Raw genomic sequence first — 18,826 nt, forward strand, 5'->3', positions numbered from 1 at the left:
TTTGTCACCCAGCCTATTCTCTCTCTCTCTCTCTCTCTCTCTCTCCCGGCCAAATGTTTCCCATAAATGTGCAAAGCATGTTCACTGTTTCTGCAGGACATTTATTATAACCTTAAGTAGGTCATTGCTGAATATAAATCCCTTTGGTCCTCCATTAAAGATCTTCCATCACATTGATATTGATCAAGAGCCATTTTGAAATAATGTGATTATAGAGGAGGAAAAAACATTATTTTTTTCTTTACTCTCCTGGGTTCTGCAGCTGGGCCCTGAAAATTACACAGACAAGATTAACAAGAGAAAAAGCATACAAATTTTATTTATGTGTGCAACCCACATACACATGGGAGAAACTCAGTGATGGGTAACTCAAAGGAATGGTTAGAACTTAAAGCTTGTATAGCACCTTAGCACAAAACAGTGTATTTGTAGAGAAGTGTATTTGTAGAGATGACAAAGGAAAAGGGGTTTTGGCTCTTAGAATGGCAAACTGTGGGACAGTGAATATATAGGGGAAACTAATGGAAGATGAGGGTTGTGTTAATGAGGTGTCTGTTAGTGGTATCCCTGGTGATTGAATTATACCATGTACCAGAAAGGACACCTTGCTCCTGGGAAATCTTATGCCCTGCTTTCAGGTAGAAAGGGGAACATCAGGGAGCCCTTCCTGAATCTACTGTTTCTCAAATGTCTTCAGCTCAATCAATATGCCAAAGCAGTATTTTTGGGGTGGCATGTGCAGAAACTTTACATGATAAATCTAAATTATTTTAATTTACAAACAGTTCAGTAGTATACTTGTGATGCATGATAAGTCAATCATTGTGTATGATTTCCGGGATGTTATGATTCACGCTCATGTGCAGCTATACCCCATCCTTTGTCCAATGCAGACATTGCCCGTGGACTGTAATCTTCTTGCCCACTGAGCCCCACTGCAAACTTAAAATCCTTCTCAATAATGTACTCCAGGCAGTACTACCAATCAGAATTAGCATGTGATTTATAATCCATTTAACTTCTTTGATCTAGAATTTCTATTAGCCATTTAATCAGCTAGGTTATCAAATAGAATCAATTCCTAGCCCTACATGATGCTCCCTGACTCTGGAACTATCACCTTGCTAACTAATCTCCTATCTAAAAGTCATCCCCATTCTGTAAAACCTTCCCTGACTAAAGTGAAATTAAGACTGCCCCTTCTCCAGAACCCTGATTCAGTTCTCCACATCAACCATGATTAAAATCCTACAACATTAATGACAGGCATGATTATTTTTTAGTTAATATAAGTTCTGCCTCTGGCAATGGCAGAGTTGGTTGTTTCACACTGAACTTCCCTCTGAGAACAACCAGAAGCACCAAACAAAATATGAGAATCATCTGATTGAAGTCATCGGAGAGCTTCCAGGGCAGTGAGAATTTATGGGGCTTTGCTCCAGAAGAGAAGGGAACAGAGAAGGGAGAGAGCCTGCATGCTGTACCACTCTCTCAGGAAAAATTCTGCTCCACAGAGCAGCAGCTGAGAGGCTGAGGAGCTGAGCCTAAAGCCTCCAACAGCCTCATGGGCTTGGGGAACAAAAACTGGAGTTTCTGGGTCTGTGAAGAGAAGGGGGCCATAGTAAACCCCAGAGTGCTACACCTTAGGTAAATGAGTTAACCAGAAACAGACCAGCTTTCTGGAGAATTCAAGACACATTTATTTTGAATTGTCCTAATTGGTGACGGCCCTCTGACCCTACCCTAATTGCCTGCCAGAAGCAAAAGAATCACATCTAGAGGAATAAAACAGCATCCAGAGCTGCTGTCCAGTTGAAATAGAATGTGAGCCACATAGTTAAGTTTTCTAGTAACATTTAAAAATTAACCAGTAAAATTAATTTTGTTAAATTATTTAGTACAGTATATCTGAAATAGTATCATTTCAGTTATAATTTGGGGGAGGAAAGCTTTTTCTCTACCAACTTAGGTTTGAGTGATTGGTGGGAGATAGGAGCTATGAATTTGTTGACAGTGTATGAACAGGAGAAAAGTTTTATATGCATGCATGTGGAAGCATTCTGTAAGGAGAGGCCCCCCCCCAAACAGCCAGGGGTAAAGGTTTATATATCAGCTTAATAAATGGGGGTAGAGGGGAGGGGTTAGGACTTCAGTGGGAAAGGATGGAAGGTTCTGATAAGGCTTGTTTACACAATTTCTTGGAATGTCCAGTCACTAAAGGTCAATCACCTCCCTGACTAAAGACTCTTCCAGAGTGGGGGATTTGCAGCAGCTGACTCTTGAGAAGCTCTGCTCTAGTCAGATAAGGGAAGTTCACATAAGATTCATTTTAACGTTTGCCATTTGCCCAAATGTTTTCAGCTTAAAGTAGTCTTTATGTCATTCCAGTTGGTTGTTGGTCCTTTCATAATCAGCATAAAATATTGTATTAATGAGGTACTTTACATTCTTTTTGTCATCATAAGTCCTTGACATCCAGTGTGTTTTATATTTACTGCCCATCTCAATTCAGATTAGATCCATTTCAAGTGCTCAGTAGCCACTTGTGACTGGTGACTACCATATTGAACAATAAAATTTCTGAAAGCAACTTCAAAGAATAGCTTCTCAAATTTCAGTAACCATAAAAAAAATTGGTAACTGACCAATTAAGAACTTATTAAAGAACACCACTTAACAAGGTAAAAAGGCATGCCACAGAGTGGAAGAAGATATTTGCAACACAGGAAGGGCTCTAAAATATATATAAGTCCAGAATATATAAAGAACCCCATATCAGTGAGAAGAAAAGAAGCACTCCAAAAGAAAATAAGAATGACCAAGATACTTGAACAGGCATTTCCAAAAGAAAGTATCCAAATGACCAATAAACACAAAAATGTACACAGTCATTAAAAAAATCAGAAAAAAATGCAAATTAAAAGAACACTGATTCCACTACACCTCATCACAATGGCTAAAATACAAAATATCAATAATTTTGGTGAGGATTTGGAGGAACTAGAACTCTCACACACTGCTGGTGGGAGTATAAATTGATACAACTACTTGGGAAAACTGTTTTGGCAGCAACTACATAAGCTGAACACAACCATACTCTTTTACCCAACAGTTACCCTCCTAGAGATGTGGCCAATAGAATGCATACATATGTGCATCCAAAAACATATAAACTGTGGGGACCCAGTCAGACTCCCAGAGTTGATAATAAGGATTATTTTACAGTGAAAACATTTGAGCTACAGAGGATGCAGAAATAAATCATATCTGAACTCCCCTTCTCTCACTAAAGCAGAGCCTCCTGAAAATACAGTTGCCTTGAAGACAGACTGCCCATTCCTATTGGCATAAAAAATCTAATAGAACCTTCCATACTTGCCCATTGAAGACCTAAACCCACCCCCTTCATTAACTTGGCATATAAACTTTTATCTCTGGCTATCCAGTGAGTTACTTATAAGCAACTCCCATGTGCACATGGAAATAAACTTTGTCTTTTTTCCTGTTCATCTGGCTATTGTTAGTTCGTTTGCAGGCCTCCAACCACTGGACCCAAGTTGGAAGAGGAAAGTTTTTTCTCCCAACGTAAACACATTCATGATAGCCCCAAATTGTAAACAACCCAATCCCCTTCAATAGTAGAAGGCCTAAGTAATTTGGGTTATATTTACACAACAGAATACTATTTACCAATGGAATACTATTTACACTCAAAAACATGGATGAATTTTATATATTTTTTAAAGATTTTATTTATTTATCAGAGAGAGAGAGACAGAGGCAGGCAGAGGGAGAAACAGGCTTCTTGCTGAGCAAGGAGCCCGATGTGGGACTCAATCCCAGGACCCTGGGATCATGACCTGAGCCAAAGGCAGACGCTTAACCGACTGAGCCACTCAGGCGTCCCTGAATTATATTTTTTTAATTTAATTTAATTTTATTATGTTATATTAGTTACCATAGATGAATTTTATAAATGTAATATGCAGGGAAAGAATCTAGACACCTGAAGAATACATGTTGTTTGATTGCATTCATATAAAATTTAAACACAGGCCAACTAGTGGGTAGTGTTAAAAGTTACCATCTGGGCTACATTTGGGGATCAGGGAGTGTAATGATCAGGAGGAGGAGTGAGGGAAGCTTCTATTCTTGGTCCAGGTGGTGGTTATGGCCACTTTGGGATCATTCATTGAGTTGTACATTTATTATCTGTGCACTTTTTTACGTGTATGTTACATTTTCTGAATAAAAGAATTTGTTGATAAGAACCATTAGTGTGACTTTTAGTCTAATATAGTCAGTTTGCTCTTTCTGGTATTTTAGTGTTTCTGTATCTTCCTGCCTTTTTTAGTTTACCATGTAAGCTTTCCTTAGAACAAGGACCATACTTAGGTTAAATAACAGCTGGAGTAACACCATGAATAATCATGATGATGATGGTAGCTTCGTGATGTGAAAGAATTATTGTCCTTTATGGCAAGCCCAGTTTACTCACTAGAATGGTCCAAGCAACAAAAGAATTCTGATTATTTCCTCCTGATGTTTTAAAAATAGCATTTTACCATCATATCTGTTCAAAAGTCCGTTTATCACCCATATCAGCGTTCAATCACAATATTTTTCATTAACCAAAATGTTACAATTAACACACCCTGCAACTGCTGGGGAATAAATCTAGTCAACTAAAGATCCTGTCAACTTTCCCCAGTTCTTTATTTTCTTGTGCAACCAGCCAACACTGGGGAAAAATTAAATTGTCATTCACCTCACAGAGCCTTCTTTTTAGCATATCATTGTTTTATTTGACTACTGAACATAAAAGAATAACCAAACTTTGAAAGGAAAATGGAAATCAGTACATAAATATGGCATCTGATAATCTGACACACTTAATGATGAAAATGATACCCTGTAGGTATTCTTTACAAAAGCCCGGAGAGCTAAACTAGTGCATTAAATTAAACCCCACTTATTCTTTCTGCAACATTAAGACCCATCATCCCGTAGAAAGGCTTAGATGGTTTTATTTTGTATTCTAATTTTAAGGTAATTATTCTCTAGTTAAAGTTAGAGAAAGCTGCAAAGTTTTCTGCTCTTGATTTGCTAATGATTTAGTTATAATGCATTTAACACATAGTTGTCCTATAACTCCAGAAAAGGTATTATATAAAGTTGCTTGACAGTGAATATTTTTCTGTAATTTCAGATAATAGTAACTACTAACACTATTACTACATCTGTCAGTTACTGGCTCCATCTCTGTAGCAGGCCCTGAGTGGTGAGAGTTCCCATAGGCTGTATTACTTCATTTAATCCGTGCCACAACCTGGTTGTGGTGAGTCCTGTTATTCCCATATTCCAGGTGAAAAGGTAGAGTTTAACCCAAAGGTAGCAAGCCTAAAAGGAAATTTAAACTCAAATCAAAAACTGTGCAACTTAAATTATATGGTATGCTGGTACCCCAAATATGTGTCTAATGTCCAGCTCTACACTGGATTATCGAGGTGTTTTCAGTTGTGGTGGGGATAGTTGTTGCAATTGCTACAGTCTCCCTCTACCCAACCCCCAACAGCCACTTGGTTCATCCAGATATGAGGCATAAGAATATGTTAGTATTCCATTTTGTGACCAGCCAAGCCTTGCTGGGTTTTAGGAAATCAATCCTAGAAGTTGAGGTGGTCAGTCTAAAGTCATGAACTGGGGCACCTGGGTGGCTCAGTTGGTTAAGCATCTTCCTTTGGCTCAGGTCATGATCCCAGGATCCTAGAACCGAGTCTCACATTGGGCTCCCTGCTCAGTGGGGAGTCTGCTTCTCCCTCTGCCCCTCCCCCCACTTGTGTGCTCGCACTCTCTCTCTCTCTCAAATAAATAAAATCTTTAAAAAAAATAATAAAGGGGGCGCCTGGGTGGCTCAGTCGTTAAGCGTCTGCCTTTGGCTCAGGTCATGATCCCAGGGTCCTAGGATCGAGCCCTGGATCAGGCTCCCTGTTCAGCGGGAAGCGTGCTTCCCCCTCTCCCACTCCCCCTGCTTGTGTTCCCTCTCTCGCTGTGTCTCTCTCTGTCAAATAAATAAATAAAATCTTTAAAAATAAATAAATAAATAAATAAAGTCATGAACTTCTCTCCAATTCCCCATTGCCTCCCCATTCCTCCTTGTAATTACGATGTAAGAGCTTGAAAATATCTATGGATTCTCAGTGATAGTACTTCCTTGGTAAAAATGGTTTAAATATGAATTTATTTTGTTCATCTTAGAGGCTCATTATGTTAGAAGCATCCATCTCTGACAGATGACCCCAAATCAGCCATTCTATGGTTCCCATTCTCCCTGTACATTAGGATCGGTCTGTATGCAACAGATTGGAGGTTTTATGAGAACCTATCACCTTTACTTTGTGCAAGAGCTGTTAATATGATATACTCAAGAAATCTAATTTTATTTTAGATTTTTAGAGCACTTTTAGTTATCTGAAATAATATTCCTTCTGAAGGAGAGGAAAAACTTATTCCCTCTTCCCCCGCCACGCTCTCCTGAAAATTAGAGTGACGAAAGACAAATAATAAGAAAAACAGAGATTTATTAAACAACCTGCATTGTGCAGAATCACAGAAGTACTCAGTGATGAGTGACTCAAAGGAGTGGTTAGAACTGGGGCGCCTGGGTGGCTCAGTCATTAAGCGTCTGCATTCAGCTCAGGTCATGATCCCAGGGTCCTGGGATTAAGCCCCACGTCGTCGGGCTCTCTGCTCAGTGGGAGGCCTGCTTCTCCCTCTCCCACTCCCCCTGCTTGTGTTCCCTCTCTCACTGAGTCTCTGTCAAATAAATAAATAAAATCTTTAAAAAAAAAAAAAAGGAGTGGTTAGAACTTGGGCTTATATAGGATCTTAAAACAACAACAACAACAATAAATTTTGTAGCAGTGACAAGACAAAGGAAAGGGACTTTGAGTTTCTTTCCAGAGGTGGCAGATTATGGGAGGGGAGATAAATATATATATATATTTATAGGGCAATTATTATTAATGGAAAATAAGAGCAAGTTAGTAAGTTTTGTTGTGTAGATTGCTCTGGTGTCATCTCTGGTAAGAGTCTAGAGTTGGCTCCAGTGATTAAAAATCATCCAACCCTTGGGCGCCTGGGTGGCTCAGTTGGTTAAGCGACTGCCTTCGGCTCAGGTCATGATCCTGGAGTCCAGGGATCAAGTCCCGCATCGGGCTCCCTGCTCGGCAGGGAGTCTGCTTCTCCCTCTGACCCTCCTCCCTCTCATGCTCTCTGTCTCTCATTCTCTCTCTCGCAAATAAATAAAATCTTAAAAAAAAAAAATCATCCAACCCTTCCTGGTAGAGAAAGAGAGGGCAAAGACTTTTTCTTGTGTCTACTTCTTCTCATTGCCTTCAGCTCAAAATAATCCTTATGTCAAAGTGGCACATTTTGGAGTGGCATAGTCTGAACCCCTTCACTTATTTGTATACTTATTTATTATCTGTCTCCACCTCTAGACTGTAAACTCCTTATGAGCAGGGACTGTGGCTTGGTCACCACTCTATTATCAATACTTAGAACAAAAGTATAAAGTGGCAAAAGCAGGCATTCAGATATTTTTTGAATGTTCCTTCAAAGATATGAAGATAAAACCTGTTATTTCAGGGGACAGATGTTTGCCCTGCGTCTTCAAAGATGTCACGTTTATTTTGAATGAGAAATGCTCATTCTATGAGCATCCTTCTGCTGGGTAAAACAGTATTTGTCTCCCAAAGAAATATAAGGTTCCTGAAGGACCTCTTTAAAAATATCACAGCTTCATACAGTTTTTCTCAACCTTTCATTTTCTGTTGGGAAAGTGTACTCAATAAATATAATTCACACGTGCATATTTTCATGAACACAAGTCAAGGCCCTGCTCATAAATCCAGCAAAAGCCCAAGAGTAGACTTTGGTCTACTTTAGGTCTCATGTCTGCCCCCATACTGAGAGTGAAGGAAGGCTTAGCAACCCCCCCCCCAAACCACATGAGGTGGGTTGCCCATAAAAAAGAATAACTACAGGGGCACCTGGGTGGCACAGTCAGTTAGATATCCGACTCTTGGTTTCGGCTCAGGTCGTGGCCTCAGGGTCTTGAGATCAAGCCCTGCATCGGGCTCCACGCTCAGCACAGAGTGTGCTTGGGACTCTCCCTCTCCCTCTGCCCCACCCCCCTCTCCAAAATAAATAAATCTTAAAAAAAAAAAAGAAGAAGAGCTTCATTCTCAGAAGAAGGAGAAGAAAAGTGACCAACCAAAATCACAGATACTATAATATATTACTAGTGGGCAGGCTTGAACTCTTATGAAGTGATTTCTATGTGCCATGCATACTCTTTCCTTTCCACCCCTCTTCGAGAAAACATATGTGAATGGGAATGATACTGAGATTACCTTGAATTCTTTTCAATTTATTTTTTAGGTAAATTATTTACATATTTCCATAATTAAACTATTTTGATAACATTACATGCAACAAATGTAGTATCTGATTACAACACATTAGTTAGCAAGTATTTATTTGTGCTCTCACTAAATTCCAAGCACAAAAAAAAGAGAATTTTTTTATCCCCAAAAGATTGAGAATTGCCATTTTCACAGACAGAATTCCAGACTGTATTGTGAAGATCAACTACACAAAATATAATCATCACTTTATAGTTATAACTGTGATTTTTAAGAGCAAGAAACAAACCATTAATAAGCCAGTCTTGCGTTAGACATCTTGACATTTAAATTGACTTCATGCAAATAAAATAAGCAAATTGAATTTTCCAATTTATTCATCAGACACTATATAGATGCATTTCACATCCACATCTTAAAAATGTAATAAGAAAAATTTTATCTCTTTATGTCTGGCATGTCTGTGCCTGATGAATTCCATAACCAACTTGGGTGACACTAAACTGAGAGAAATCTCACATCACTTTTTTTGTCCTCATTTTATTATTGTGTGATCTTTTCAAGTAGTTGATTTTGTGTGTGTCTTCCTTGAAGCGTTCTGAAGTTACTACCCATTTCTACTCCTTAGATGAAACTTGTTCTTCCGGCATGGAAATATCAAGGGGAAGAATTGCAATGTTCATGCCCATGGTCCTCATCATAAGAGAGTTTTTACTTTATCCTGACCTGACTTTGAACATTTAGGGAAAATGCTCAGTTTGTAGCCTTAGCTAATAGCACTACAGTGTCACACTTCTCTGTTTAACATTCAGCTTTGTTAATCAAGGAAACCAGATTGCCTCTCTGCATGTTGATTAAATTGATTACAGCTGTAGGCCTTGATAGCATTTTTTCAAGTGTCCCTAATTAATCAGACAATGCTTGATTAGTTTTTTCTGTTTTGAGGAGATAAACTGACTTTCTTGAGAATTTTTACCCCGAAATGATTCCCCTCCAGTGAAAGGTAAAGGATAAGTTATAGCATTAGATAAAGCAGCTGTTGTTTATGCAAATGAAAACTTGACAATTTCCAGGAACATTACCAACATTTGTAAAGACCCAAAATGTTCTGCTTTCATCATTGAAGTTGGTATTTCCAATGGGGAAGGTTGCTAGGATCAGCTCAGATGGTACATGTTGGCATGAGGAAGGCACTGTTTTCCTCTCTCCTCCCCTATTGGTCGAGGGACCAATCTAGACTCCTGTTTCCAGTAATCATTCATCACTTAAAACACTTTTTAAAAGATACTTTGACGCTGTGTTTCAGAGAAGTTTTCTTATAGATGTCATCAAGTTGAAAGCTCCTGAAGAGAGAGAATCTGCCTTTGAAAAGGAAAGTAGAAAAAAATTCAACCAGAGCAGAAAGATAGAAAGTGAGAAGCAGATCTTACTCCTCCCACCCCCAAACCCACATTTCTGCTCCCAGGTATGCTGATGGTTAACAGTTTCTTGGGCATCCTTCTGAAATTTCCTGTGCATATTATAAGGAAATACATATTTTATTTATATATTTTTTAAACATAAATGGGATAAGACTTTCTACTATTCCTATACTTGCTTTTTTGGTTTTTACTGAGTAGAGTTTGGACATCTTTCTGAATTTGCACATATAGATGAACACATTCTTCATTAACTGCCAGACGTTATTTCATTGTTTGAATGTACTGTAATTTATTTAGCCAGTTCTCTGCTGATGGACATATAGGTGGTTTCTAGCTTTTTGTTACTGTAAACAGTGCTGTAATATACATCCTCATGCACATATCTTTGTGAGCTTGGGCAAGTATATGTTTACAATAAATTCCTAGCAGTAATATTATTTGGTTGAAAGGTAACTTTGATAGATATTACCAAATTGTCCACCAGTTTACATTCCTACCAGCTCAAACTGAGTTTCATGAAACTTCAGAACATTTGCCAAGCTGCTATGTGTCAGTGGTATCTCATTGTTTTAATTTGCATTTCTACAACTATATACATGGCCAACATCTTTCCATATTGAGGGGTGGGTATATTTATATGTCTTTTCTTCTGACCTGCCCATTCATATCTTTGCCTACTTTTCTAGGACCATGTCTTATTTTTATCCAGTATCCTTACATACCCAGCACAGCATTGGACACATGGACCTTCAATAACTATTTGAATTTTACTTAGATAATATATGGGACACACAGAAAGAATCTAAAATAGTCCTAATTAGAGTGTAAGATACTTGAGGAAAACTGCCATTTCTAGAGCCTTCACTCTCATAGAATGACAAAAACAAGATGTCTTCTTAGGAGACTTCTGTACAGTAGGACCTTATTTTGATACAATGGGAAATCAGTTTTGTCAAAGGGAAGGCTCTGTGTTCCTCACAGAGTGTATTTTCATACCCACATGTACTAAATTTCCAAAATAATACCATTAGTTCTTGCCTAGATTATACAGCAACGAAATCCTAACTCATCTTTCTAGCCCCCTTTTTATTCCCCACCAATCCATTCTCCACACAACTGCTACTGCGACTTTCTAAAAGGCAAATCCAAGATTCTTATAGCTTAACATCCTTCAAAAGATCCTCAGGGCCTTCAGAATGAAGTAAAAACTTTTTAGTGTGCCACCTAAAACCCCTGCCTTCTTTAGCAATTGACAACACTCCCGTCATCTAACACATACATATGCCCAGTGCCCATCATTTCACACTGCGAGGAGTGCTCCTGGCTCCCCAGGCCTTTCTGCTGTAGTGCATGCTGTTTCTTCTAGAATATCCTTCTATCTTTTCTCTGTCTTGCTCCTTCGTTCTCATCCTCCAGGAACAACCCTTTCATCACTTTTGCTGAAACCCCTGCCTAAAACCTTCTCCTAACTGTAAAAGGTTCCCTGGGCTTAACTTTATCTACAAATACTTATTTCACCTTCTTCTAAATGTTGATCTAACAAACAGTCTGTCTCCAGGAGACTGAATTCCTCAAGGGCAGAATCATGTCTTACTCCTTGGTGCCCGGCATCAAGTCTGACCCTGCAGTGGCTCAGTAAACATCTATTCAATGTGATATCATAAAGTAGCTATGCTGGTAACAGTGCAGAGAAGACAAGGAAGGGTCCAGCCTCTCTCCATGCTGTCTCAAGGAAATGGGCTATTACAGTTCACACGTTGTAGTTGAATTTGATGGCTGATGCTTGGATTTGTGTCTCCAGAGTTGAATTATCTGCCATATCTAATAAGTCAGTGTCTGTAAAATGGTCCCAAGATGCTATGTCATTAATATTTTTTTTAGCCTGAGGGAAAACACTGCCAAACAGGAAAGATATTCAGCTCTACAGAGAACATATAAAGTATATTTGGTAGAGTAAGAGGAATCAATGATTTCTGTGATTTGTTGGAGCATTGAGCACTTGGAGGGAGCTGGGTCCTCTCCATTTTATGGATTTTCTGACAAAGGTATGGGCAGGAGAGATGATTTTGTAGAGGCCAGAAGAAGAAAGAGTATGATTTCCCTTTTGTGTGAGTGTTTGTTGCATGTCTCCAAATAACATAGCTTGATGTGAAATGAAAATACAGTGCTTCTTTATGCAGTGTGTTTCCCAACTTTTGCTATGGAAGAAATGCAATCCTATGCCATATCCCACCATAATGTAAACATCCCCTGAGCACTTTTAGGAGGGGAGGAGAAGAAATATCTGGGAAGAATAATTCCCATATTGTTTTGAACTAGCTGCCTTTCCTGGCCTCTGCTATTGCTCCCACTGCTCTCAGAGCATGTTCTCCTGACCTCCTCTCTACCAGATCTTTCTCAAGAATTCATCCATTTCTCAATCTTTTCACTCTCACCTCTAGGTATTTCTCTTATAGCCCTGGCCTGCCTTCCTACAAGTATTTATTCATTCATTCATTCAACATTTTTTAAAATTTTAATTCCAGTATAATCATTCAACAAACATTTGTTGAGCATCTATTATGCGTCAGGCCCAAGGTGAAGAAAACAGACATGATTGCCTGCCTGATGGAGTTTATAATCTGGTCACAGCTTGTCTTCTTGGTTCATAGACAGCCGTATTCTCACTCTGTCCTCGCATGACAGAAAGGCCAAGGGAGTTCTCTGGGTTCACTTTCATAAGGGCACTAATCTCATTTATGAGGACTCTGCCCTCATGGCCTAAGCACTTCCCAAAGCCTCGCTTCCAAACACCATCACAGTTGGGATTAGTTACCAGGCCAAGGAAGAGTAGAAACAGGGGAGGAGAATGTACTCTACACAAGGGGGCACAGCCTGGGCAAAGGCCCCATGATAGTTGGAAGCATGGCATATTCCAGAAATTGAGAGAAGACCAGCATGGCTGGAACTTAGTGAGAGGGAGAATAATGCAAGACAAGGTTGGAAAAATACATAAAGATTAGTTTATGCAAAGCCTCAAAGGCCAGCATAAAGATTCTGGTTTTACTCTGAAGTACAGTATCTTCCCAATGATACTGAAGGGTTTTAAACAAGAGGTTGACATAATCAGATTGGAATTTTGGCTACAGTGTGGACAGCAGAGAAGTGAAGCCAGAATGAATGGCGATGAGGGGATCCATCAAGCGTTTTTGCTACAGATAACATGAGGCAAGGTAATCGTTGGGCTTTGGTGGTAGAAGTAGAGTTGGTGAAAAAGGTGGATTCAAAACACATTTAGGAGGAAAATTGACAGGAATTTTCATAAAAGCCCTCAGAATGTTTCACTTCACAATCCCTTCCTCCAAGATGGAGGTCGTTCAGCTACAGCCTGTGGGCCAAATCCTGTTCATTGCGAGAATTTTTGGTAAGATTTTATTGTAATACAGCCATGCCCGTACGTTTACTTATTGTTTATGTGTGCTTACTACACTACAACAGCAGAGTTGAATAGTTGCAATAGAGACCTCATGGCTTGTAAAGCCCAATGTATTTTCTGTCTGGCTCTTCACAAAAAAACTTTGCCAACCATGGAATTTACACTGCTCAAAACAGCACCTCCACGGTATTCCAAGGTGTACATGTGCCTAATTTGGGAGTCCAAAAGTCCATGAGTGGGCTTTAGGTGATCTCAGACCTCCTGAAATTGGAAGTAAAACTTAGTATTTATGTATGTTTTTCTGGGAAAACAGTATTCATCAGCTTTTAAGACGAATCTGTGAAATCCCCCCCAGAGTAAGATGTTTCCCAAGCCTCTCCCTATTCTGTCCCTGGCTATACAAGACTTTTAAAACCCACATTTCTCTCAGTGACTAAGAAATGCACACCGGCACCAAATGCTAAGTATCATTAAGTATTGGATAGAAATTGCTGCATATTGCTAAATTCCAAATATAAGATCTCATATACCCAGATTTGACTGGCTGGCTCCTCTAACCCAGAGCTTTAGGATAGCAGGTAGCTCAGGGCTGTAAATGAGAATTAGATGAATAATTTCTTTAGATTTCATACATCTTTTTTGATTTCTCAAATAATTATCCCCCCCCCCAAATAAATACTTCAGTATATACAAGATTGTAGATAATTTCATTACAAGGGAGGTCTCTGAAGGGAACAAGCAGGTGATCTGATCGACCCACAGCAGCCTTTGTGTACAAACCATGTTTTAATTCATTTTCTGCTGCCTAGAATGCTTCTTCCATCAGACTGTGAGCTCTTTGATTCCCCGGGACCTGACACACAGGAGTTCAGTAAACGGTTACTGAGTATGTAGAGAGATGATTAAGCTAACTGTTGGCCTCATGTCATGTATTTGTGTATAGGTTTATATGTATGTACACACATAATGTACTTAGAGGAAACACATTAATGAAATAAATGTGTGTAAAATTCTTCTTGTAAACAAAATTGTGCTTTTAAATGAAGGAGCTGAAACCATAGTCTATCTTCACTGAGGACATCCTCCTCAGTTGTAAAAATACCTGATTCAGTTAATGCTCAGTGCCTCACTTCAAAAAAATCTAGCATGCAAGTGGGAGGAAAACATGAGGTATCCTTATTTTGGCCAAGATTTTAATATTAGATAAATCTGACCATTGTGAAAATTCACAAGATGGTATTTATTCTTCATCTGCTCTATATTTTTATATGTGGTATTTAATGTGAATCCATTGCCTTGACTCTTAAATAAAACATATCTTCTGGTGACAGTACTCAGCATGCATAGGTGTGCCTGGAGGTCCTTTCTCTAGTTTCAAGACGAGAGGCAGGGGTGGGAGGCCTGCCTGAGTCCACAAGAGGAAAGGGGAGGACACAGCAGTACCTGAACATGCTCAGAGAGCAGGCCTGACTGAAAAGGGTGTTGTTCATCCACCAAAGGAGTTAGAGGCTTTCATAACAGGTAGATAGAGTCAGTCCTTGGGAGAAAAGGGTTATAATCAGAGCTGAGGAAAGGAACCGGAGTGTCAAGTGCAAAAGATAAGACAAGTATGAAAATGGTTGAACAAAGAGCAAGAACAGATTCCAGAGCACAGCAGCTGAGGTAAGAGCAGACCAGGGAGACGTTCAGAACTCTAGCCGGGGCTCGCATGCTGTGAGTGTGCCTCAGCTAAACTCCCACTTCCTTAGATGTTTGCTGCTTCCTGAGTTAGGACAGCATGGGGTTTAAAGAAGTTGATCAAGGGTCGAGTCAATTCATATTAAATATCACATATGAAAATGTCAGCATATAAGATACAGGTGCTAGTCTATGCACCTGTGCTTATCAACAAGGCACCAAAAAATGCTCTGGAGAAGATGAAATTGTTAAACATATACAAAGTAAATAAAAACAAAACAAACAAAAAACAATGCCACCAGGATGGGAAAGTAGTATAACCTGAAGCAGCATTTCTCAAGGTGTGGTCTATGAGCTTATGATCCCCAAAAATGTGACCGTTCTAGATGCATGCATGCGGGCTGTCCTCCTCTTGGGAGATTCACAGTGTGTTAAAAGCTCTCAAACGTCCTGCAAGAAAAAGTCCCGGTTGACTGTGTTTAGCCCAATATTTTCCATATTTTATAGTTAACAAAGAACCCTTTTTTTTTCAAAATACACTTTATAAATGCATACTTAGTAAAAAGCCAAACAAACACATGGCTTTGATCAAAATTTCTTAATTGTATAAAATCTTCTGAGTCTTAAGTTAAAATAATATCACTGTCAAGAGAACTCTGTAGTCATTTTTAAAAGATAAAATTAGATTCACCTTACACCAGAATAAACTCACACCATGTACTATAACTCAAAGTACAGAGGCAATAAAAGAAAGGAGTTTGATTACAGAAAAAATTTTTTAAACTTTTCCATGGCAAAAAAAAAACAGTCTAAGCAAAGACACATGACAAAGGGAAGGGAAAAGACAAAAAACCTGATAGAAGAAGGAGCAAAGACATGAATACACACAAAAAGTAGAGAAATAAAATGCATATATGCATATACCTACATATTACATAATAGCTCTATGCACTTGAAAAGACAGTCGACTCCATTCATAATGCTCATGTTGAGAACAAATGCAAATCAGAACTACCTTAAGATACCAGCTTTTATCTCTCAGATTGGAAAACATTAAAAACTTGACAACATACTCTTATGACATGGCTGTGGAGAAACCAGCACTGACCCGCATGGCTGGTGGGAATGCAGATGGCACAGCCCTTGAGAAGGGAATTTGTCAGTATCTAAAACCAAGTATCTATTTACCTTTTGTCCCAGAAATTCCACTTCTAGGAATTTACCTTGAAGATATATCTCCAAGTATACAAAAATCAGTAGCTCAAGGTTATTCACTGCAGCATTAATTGCAGTAATTGCAAAATATTGAAAACATGCTCAAACATGAGAGAGTGGGGAAATACATGATAGCATAGCCACACGTGGAGTACTACGCAGCCATGAAAAAGAATGAAATGCTCTCAAAAAAAAAAAAAAAAGAGGAATGAAATGCTCTCTATTAACTGGGGGGTGAATGATTTCCAGGTTATATTTTAAGTTGAAAGATGAAAGTTCAAGAGTCATTATAATATGGTACCTTTTGCATTAGACACATATCTGCTTACTTTTTGCAAAAAGAAACATAGGAGATACCAGAATGAAATTGATTTCCTATAGAGGGCTGGTAGGGATGGCATGGAAGTGATAAGGGGATGGAAACAGACTGGGAGACATGGGGGAAATGTGACTCTTACCTGAATATGACTCTCTGTGTATTTTGACTTTTGAACTGTTAACATTTATATACTCAACAACAAAAATAATAAAAATAAATAGTTAATGTAGAAAAAAACAGAAGTGGATGACTCCAACTACATTTTAAACAAATAATACAACCAACTGAAGAGGAAGGAGAGGAACTAACCCAAGTAAATTTAGACCATACTATTTTACTATTTTATACTATTTTAACAAAGGAATAAAAAGAATCATGAACAGAACTCTAGAGAGTAGGTTTGGGGTTTTCTGCTGGTTGTTTTGTTTTGTTTTGTTTGCTTAACAGTTCTGAAACTACTTTTGACACATTCTATAGTTCAGAAAATAAGTAAATTTATTGAGGATAATGGGAGCCAGTTTCCTTACTGTCAAAAGCAGTTACAAATATGGAAAGAGGAGAGATGAGAATGAATCTGTGGTATTGTATTAGTATTGAAGAAATGAGCCCACAGTTTTAGACCAGGGATCATCAAACATTTTTCTGTAAAGGGCCAAATAACAAATACTTAATTCTGTCATTGTAGCACAAAAACAGCCATAGACAATACATAACGAGTGAACATGACTTTATTCCAATAAAATTTATTTATAGACACTGACATTTGAATTTTATAAAATTATCATATGTCATGAAACATTATTATTTTAATTTTTTCACCCACTTAAAAATGTAAAAATCATTCTCGATTTGCAGGCTGTGCAAAAGCAGGCATTGAGCCAGACTTTGCCCACAGGCCATAGTTTACCAATCCCATTTAGAGAAATGATGATAGCTAGCTAGCTAGCTAGCTAGCTAGATAGATAGATAGATAATAGATAGCAAATGTGATAAAGTGTCTAAGTTGGGGAATCTGGATGAAGGATATGTAGGAGTTCTTTGTACTCTTCTTGCAAAGAAGAAGTACTCTCGTACCTTTCTTACAGAAAAGCTATAAATCTGAAATTATTTTAAACAACCAAAAAAATCACAAAAGGAAGAACTCTGCACTTTTCATAGCTACTACAGAGAAGGAAAAACATTAATCAATCAAGTCATTGGCCTAAGAAGTGAATACCTTACCTTTTATAACAGTCACACAACCCCCATGTCCATGGACCTTGAGTAGGAGCTCCTCCTGCCAGTGTTTAGAGTTTCTGATTTGTCACAGGGGATGTCATCATATGATAACATTATTATTTCTGTTGCTGGTGTTCCTCATTGCTCTTCAGCACTCTTGCTGAGTAACGAGGTCACCAGGGCTGGTAATTTGTATGTGACCTTGTAATTTTCTATAATGTGGGGATTTGGGTCTACAGTAATGAAATGTACTAAATGAAAGGCGCTTACCAGAAAATGCCCCATTAGCTTGGAAGTCTGCAACAATTCCTTTCTGATGTCCTTAATGTGTTGTTATGAAATTCAATTATACAGCACGTTCACCTTGCTTATTTCACTAGCCATAGTGATAGCTAAGATGAGGAGTAACTGAAAGTGTCTTAAAATATCACGAATAAGAATTAGGTAATTTTTAAGTTGAGATACTTTTTTTTGCAGGAAGAGTGAACGACTTTCATGGAAAACCTCTGCTACAGAGACTTGTAACCATTCTTCCCTCCTTGACTGGTTTAATTCCAACAAAATCCAATTCCTGCTCTCTTGGTTTATCACTGTAGGGAAAGCCACACTATGATTTTCACCAATAATGAAGACGATGGTGGTCATAGCTGAAATCTACTGAATGCGACTCTGTACCCAGATCCATGCCAAATGTTTTTCACCCTTTTTTTTTTTTCATTTAGTCCTAACAACAAAACTCTGAGGTACTGTCATCATCTCCTCTTTATTGAAGAGGCTTATGATGTAAGCGGTGTGGCCAAGCTTTTGCATGGGGAAACATGGTGCCGGGATTGACGGGGCGAACTGCTGGGACTGGCTCCCACTGTAGATAAAGACAGAAGTACAGAAATCTAGAAAGAAGTTGTTTAGTCATGAGAACATGCTCCTGTTGAGAATAATAAGGTAAATGAAACAGATGCTAATATCAAGGCAAGCAAGAGAGTTCATGTTGGAAGAGCCTTCACTCTCCCTTCCTGCTCCCTTCCCCTGAAGAAGCTCACTAACAAGTTGAGAGACAAGAAAGGCTTGAAGTAGAACACACAGTGACTCGTGCCCTCTGGATGTCACCCTCTTGCATCACACCCATGCAGGT

At 38.7% G+C, this 18,826-nt stretch overlaps 1 protein-coding gene across 2 annotated transcripts in view; it reads left to right on the plus strand.

Annotated features, from left to right (window-relative positions):
* Positions 1-18,826, plus strand: part of CFAP20DC (CFAP20 domain containing) — a 267,426-nt gene that overhangs the window by 237,975 nt on the left and 10,625 nt on the right. The gene's annotated exons all lie outside the window — the stretch shown is intronic.

The sequence above is a fragment of the Neomonachus schauinslandi genome, chromosome 1 (genome assembly GCF_002201575.2).
Source record: "Neomonachus schauinslandi chromosome 1, ASM220157v2, whole genome shotgun sequence".
Lineage (NCBI taxonomy): Eukaryota > Metazoa > Chordata > Mammalia > Carnivora > Phocidae > Neomonachus > Neomonachus schauinslandi.